This window comes from Amia ocellicauda, chromosome 6, assembly GCF_036373705.1.
Source record: "Amia ocellicauda isolate fAmiCal2 chromosome 6, fAmiCal2.hap1, whole genome shotgun sequence".
NCBI lineage: Eukaryota > Metazoa > Chordata > Actinopteri > Amiiformes > Amiidae > Amia > Amia ocellicauda.
Window position 1 is genome coordinate 43,720,938 of NC_089855.1, and position 6,999 is coordinate 43,727,936.

At 41.9% G+C, this 6,999-nt stretch overlaps 1 non-coding gene across 1 annotated transcript; it reads right to left on the reverse strand.

The window, feature by feature from the left end:
• Window positions 1-6,639: 6,639 nt before the first annotated feature.
• On the reverse strand, window positions 6,640-6,754 carry LOC136752094 (U5 spliceosomal RNA). The gene has a single exon (XR_010817260.1). It is a non-coding gene; the product is annotated as a U5 spliceosomal RNA (small nuclear RNA).
• Between the last annotated feature and the right edge of the window lie 245 nt (window positions 6,755-6,999).

Here is a 6,999-nt window from a genome sequence, read left to right on the forward strand (position 1 = left end):
TTGGTCGGTTTCTGGTTCCGTTTCTGGCAACAGAGCTACAGGTTGAGCTGTGGCAGCGAGTTACTGGTTCAGGTGAGAGAGAGAGAGAGAAAGACCGTCCGCTGTTCCTTATAGTCTGTCAGATCGATAGGTGATTGGTTCCTGAGTTCTTGAGATTGGATTTCGGTTTCAGCCCCCAGTGTCCTATTGGAGGGGGGCTTGATTTATGACTGATGTCAATCCATGCCATCTTTTGGAAATGCCGGTTGGCCCGGGTTTGTAGCTCTATGTCGGGATTTCGTCTCTCGTCCACTTCAAAGAGTTTTTATCACCTACAGGCCCCTTTCTCCAGACATTTCATAGCAGGATTCCAACCTATTTGGCCTCTTCTTGGTGCCATCCTCCCCAAAACTGTCACTTTGATGCAAACCAGTTCCAAGCTGATGAGCTAAGGAAATCTGATAACTTTGGGAGGGGAGAGGTCTTCTTTAGATCAGTGCTTCAGCTCAGAGCCCAAATGCTCTTATCCAAATACACCCAACATAACGCTACAATGTTCATATTATTATATTCTAAGGGTTCTAGTCTATTGTGTATTGTATTTATTCTCAGGACCTTCTCTTATGTTTTACAGTTGTTATTATTATTCTGTACAATACAGGGATTAAATTAAGTATTTTAACCACAAAGTATTGGCTACAGTTATGATGCCTACTTCACTGTTCATATGCATACAGTTTCTGAGGTCTGGACCACTGCACAGTAGTCCCTGGAGTTGTAGTCCAGACCACTGCAAAATTCGTGCTGAAGTGATCTGGATCACCACGCAATGGCCCAAAGACCACTGCAAACTTGGATTTCAATGTATTTGTGTAATCAATGTTGTAATAGCAACATCCATGTTCCTTTGTGGTGAGCTGGTTAATTCTGCTCTTTAACATTGAAGAGATTAAGATGAATAAACTTACTGTTGAAGATTATTATTTGATTATTTTTATTTCTTGGCAGACGCCCTTATCCAGTGCGACTTACAACATAAGTGCAAAAATACAGAGAAGTACAAGGCATCAATCATTACAAATTCAACTTAGCTAAAATATATTGCAATTCAAAATACATTTTAAAAATTCCAATTACAATTTACACAAGTACAGTAAAAGACTTCCTACATCCTGGACGGTGAAAGCTAAGTGCTGTCAAGATGTAGGGTTACAGACTAGGGCTACGGGAAAGGGAGCAAGGAGCAAAACATTCAAGAACGAGAGGAGCATAATAAGATGAAGTGCTATCTAGCAGGGATAGAGGACTAATATTACAAGTGCGGTCGGAAGAGATGCGTCTTGAGTAAGCGCCGGAATGAGGTCAAGGACTCTGCTGTTTTGACTTTGGTGGGCAGGTCATTCCACCACCGAAGTCAAAACAGCAGAGTCCTTGACCTCTTTCCGGCACTTGTGTAACCCTTGTGTAAGATGTAACCCTTACCCAGTGGCTAACCCTAACTCTATGTTACAAATGTTCCCTAAAAGCTTATTTTGCAAAAAAAAAAGATCCTTTAGGAATTTTAAACTTTTAAAGATACACATAGGTAATACCAATGTGTTTTAACAATGCCGAAAATAATAATGCGTTTATCTTTAATAGTGAAGATATTGAATAGATGTATATTTTTCATACACACAAATAGAAAAAAAACGGTTTCCAAACCGAATATAGAACTGAAACTTTCAGACAGTCCATGAAAAATGGAATGTAAATGTTTACACTTCTTAACAATTCTATATATCAATTATATTCATAACCCTAACCCTATCACTAACCCTAACTTTAAGTTACAAATGTTCCCTAATCACTTATTTTGCAGGATCAATAAAAAACTGTCAGGATTTTTTAAACTTTTACTGAAACACATAGTTAATAGCAATGTGTTATAACTTTTCCGAAAATAATAATCCATATATCTTTAATTGTTTTGACATTATTAAGATATAATGCATCTATCACATAGGGAACATTTGTTACATGATAGGAAAAACATACAAATGATGTAACTTTGAATATATTTAATATTACAGCATACAATTTGTCAGGCTTCATAATAATGGAATTTATGACATACTCTGTAAAAATCAAGCAAATAACATTTGTTCTTCATGAGAAAAAATATATATAATCAAAGCTATCAGACTTTAGCACGTGGTGAATGAACACACATACGATTATACAGCATTTGTTGCAGCTTCGCAAAACATAATTTTAAACGTTGTTGGTAAATTAGATAAAAAAGTGAGGACCCTCTATTTGCATTATTCCCCTGTATTATTGCTAAAATAAAGTTTTACTGACATTTTACTGACACTACCACTGCATAGGACACATCTGTAACATGAACGCTACTGAATGGCACATACATTGAAAACTACGGAGAATTGAGACAAATCCAATTTACACTTCATAAATCATCTTAAAACGTTTCCATACAAGGCAAAACCCACTTGAAATACGTTCATTTACATTTTTGGTAAACAAAAAGAGAGATTGTTACATATGTTCCCTATGATGCATCTACAGAGCGAGAGACAGAGAGAGAGAGAGAGAGAGAGAGATTTTTTTTTACTTTAAAATGTACTTTATTACAAAAGTGCATCATTCAACACACAAAATCTACAAAAAGCATTAAAAAAAACAATGCAGCCTACAAAAAATGCAGCTGTTAAACAACTATCCAATTACCATAAAAACAGAACAGACATCACTCTTTATATATTTAAAACCAAACCCTCATTCCCAACCAGGCAGAGAACCCTATCAAGGCACCATACCTTCTCAAACTAATCCACACTACACATTGTTTTGTGGTATTCATAATCGACAGTGATTTGAACAGCTACACTAATTTGAAAAACAGTCAAAACCTCACAAAAGACATGCTTACTTAATTTCCGTTTCCTACTCTTTTTGCCCTATCAAAAAATTGGTTAACTTGACCTTGTCTTTCAGTTGAACAATAGCACATAGACCGAACACAAACACCCTTGGAGAAAAACACAATGAGAGTTGAAAAAGGAACTTTTAACCATAGAAATAAAGGTTGTAATCTATTACAGTCTAAATAACGGTGAGTAACAGTTTTCGTTGGACCACAAAACACACAGGCATCAGTCACATCATGATCAATAATGGACAGAAAGGAATTCACTGCTAAGTGCCAGTGTAAATCCCCAGCTCTCTTATTCAGGGGGGCTGTATACAGGGTTCCCCAAGCTGGGCAAACTGCACTCTCAAATAGCAGCTTCCCTCTCCAGGGTGAATCAAGGACATCTTTTAACTGTGCAAAATGAGTCGTTTTCAATACAAATTGATACAGCGTCTTATTATTGGCACTAGAGAAAACAACATCGGAGACTTCCTTCATCTGTAAAATCAGATCTGGCCTATCCTGCCTGAGCCACATGGAAGGGGAAAGCTTCAGCTCAATGAAAAGCCTCTGTCTATCGAATTCATTGCTCCCCATCCAAACCTCCCACTGTACACCCAGCCCCTACTCCTGCAGGGCCACACTCTACTGAGACAGCAACACCCCTACCACTCGCACTGAGTGCACCTGCAGCCTTCCTGCCAAGGCCTCCACACTCATCCAGCCACCCCCCCTCCCCATCACAACCTGCCCCAGCCTGGTCACACCTGCCTTAACCAGCCTGCTGTGCAAGCCCTGAGACTCCAACACAGGGAGCCGCAGTGCAGGGTTACACACCAACTGCTCTCTCAAAAGCCAATAAGCCCCCAACCTCTCCATGTCTCTTCGCACCCGCACTAGCCACCACGCTTTCAAAACACTACGGTAAAAAAGTGGAACCCCTCTGAGATCCAACTGAGACATGTCTGTCACAAACAACTGCCTGTCCAGCTACAGCCACTGAGAACAGCAGCTTCTGAACTGTCTGTAACCTGAACACTGCCACCCTGCTGGTCAGGTCTAAAAGTCCCTGCCCACCTTCTGCTACTGGCAGAAAAACCACACTCTGCCTGATCCAGTGCAGTCCGTCCCAAAAGAAATGGAGCAGGATCCTCTGTAGTCTGGTGAGCACACCTGGTGGCGGCTCCACACACACTAGCCTGTGCCACAGCATTGAAGCCACCAGATTATTAATGACCAGCACCCTCCCTCTGTACAAGAGCTGGGGTAGCAGCCATCGCCAGCGCCCCAACCTCTCCTGTACCTGCTCCTCTATCCTCTCCCAGTTCCTCTGCTTTGCCTTCTCTCCCCTCAGGAACACCCCCAGACACTTTAACTCCCCACTACTCCACTGCAGCCCAGCTTGCAAACCCAGGGGCTGCCTCCCCCCAACTCCCAGAGCAGCACCGCACTGCTCTTCATCCAATTAACTCTTGCTGATGACACCTGCCCATTTCTCTCTAGGCTCTCTTCCAAAAGCACAACGTCCCAGTCCCCCACCACACACACACACACACACATCATCTGCATATGCACACAACCGAACACACACCACACTGCAGGACGGGATGCTCAGACCAGTCAACACAGTCCTCAGCGTGTGCAAGAGAGGCTCTATGGACAAGGAATACAGCATTCCCGATAGCAAGCAGCCTTGTCTAATCCCTCTCTGCACTGGAAATGGGGTACTCAACCCGCCATTGATTTTTAACACACTAAAAACATTATTATACAAACATTTAATCAGTGCCAAGAAATTAGGGCCCTAACCAAAAGCTTCCAAGGTATGGAACAAATACTTATGATCCACATGATCAAATGCTTTTTCTTGATCCAAGGAGATCAAACCTGCTTGAAAGCCAAACAACCTGGATGCCGACATCAGGTACCTCGCCAAAAAAAAATGATCAAATATAGAGTGCTGTGGGACACAATAAGTCTGATCTGGGTGCACTAGGGATCCCATAACTGGATTGAGACGGTTGGCAAGGGCCTTTGACAAGATCTTAAAGTCACAGCACAACAATGACACAGGTCTCCAGTTGGAGATTTAACATATATCACCCTTTTTAGGGAGCAGTGTAAGTACTGCCCTCCTGCAGCTCAATGGCAGCTCACCGTCCAGCACAACCTCTTCACACACACTGAGTAAGTCCATCCCTAGTACTGGCCACAGAGTCTTATAAGAACTGCACCGGCAGGCCGTCCAGTCCTGGAGCCTTTCCGTTGTTCAGGCCCTGCAGGGCAACACTGTTTTCTAGTTTTTTTTCTAGTTTTCTCAATCTAAACCTTTCCGGATTCTCAAGCTCCGCAGAGCCCCGCAATAGAGCCTGTGCCGAGTTAACAAACTGTTTTAAATCCGAAACAATGGACTCCACATTCACCCTGTAGAACCGTATCTGAAATAAGTGGAGAGTCGTGGAGACAAAGCAAACAGAACTTTAATCGAGCCGCTCGGAAGCTCCACTGTCAGAAATAATTCCTTCAGTGAGGCTTAATGTTTACAGACATGAGTACAACTTTATAGGAAAAATGACGTAACATCTTATGGCCGTTCATCCAATCAGAAGATACAGGTCCGGGTCCGTTTTACGATCTGTCCTCCCGTGAAGAGGTGATGGATCCAAAGCAGATATATGTCTTTGATGTGCACTAGGAAGATGTGATCCCACGGTCTTCATTTACCTAGTGTCAATCGCTCTTTAACAAAAACAATTCCTCCCTATCTGGAGAAACAATTCAGTCATAAACAAATTCTCAGCAGACAGCTGTAGGCTATTTCGGCACTGTGTAATCTTTCATTACTGACAGGAGTTTCTAACAAACCAACCTTGTTGACCCTTTACTTGTCCTGCTAAATCTAATCTGCTCAGTCTGTAAACAAAACTACTTCTATTGCTAGTATTAATATAAAACATTATATAATTATCACAAAAATTATCAGACTTTAGCAGCTGGTAGTTGAACACACATACAATTATACAGCATTTTCTGCAGCTTCGCAAGGCCTAATTTTAAACATTGTTGATAAATTAGATAATTAGTGAGGACCCTCTAATTCCATTTCTTCCTCCATAATTGCTAAAATAAAGTTTTACTGACATTTTATTGACCCTACCACTGCATAGGACACATCTGTAACATGAACGCTGCTGAATGGCACATACATTGAAAACTATGGAGAATTGAGACTAATCCAATTTACACTTCATAAATAATCTTAAAACGTTTCCAACCAAGGCAAAACCCACGTGAAATACGTTCATTCACATTTTTGGTTAACAAGAAGAGAGATTGTTACATATGTTCCCTATGATGCATCTACAGAGCGAGAGAGAGAGAGAGAGACAGAGAGAGACAGAAAGACAGACAGACAGACAGACACTAACACAGCCACCCACCCACCCACTCACACACACACACACACACACACAGCCAGCAAGACACACAGAGCCAGCCAGCTCAGCGATGACATCACGAACCTCTCTCTGAGCTGACTGCTATGACATCACAGAGCACGTGCATTCCGTTGCTTGCCATCTGTCAACAACTCAGTCACTGCCAGCAAGACTGCCTGGCTGGCTGGATCGGGGGGCTGTTTGCTGCTGCTGCGTACCTTAGCAAGCTTATCTGCTTGATCGGCCATCCTCCTCCTCCACCCACATGCCCACCTATGCCCGATCTGCTGTTCACCTGGATCACAGCTCCGCCTCAACAAGGCAGAGCCTCCCAAGAATGGTACAAACTCATCCACATTACCCTCCATGGAAAGCTTAAACAAAAGGCAAAAGCGTTATAAGTAATGAAGAGGAACCCGAGTCCAAGACGCTTCCGACCAGCCATACATATTTGTGTGTATTAAAGATCACATTTTATTACATTTTGTTTATCTGTACTTTATTACATCTAATTGTGAATTAAAATTGTATTGTTTATTTTCCATATGTATGTACGTATGTATGTTTGCATGTCCAATTGCTTTGACAATACAAATGCACTAAATTGAGAGACAGAGAGAGAGAGAGAGAGAGAGAGAGAGACAGAGAGAGACAGAGAGAGAGAGAGAC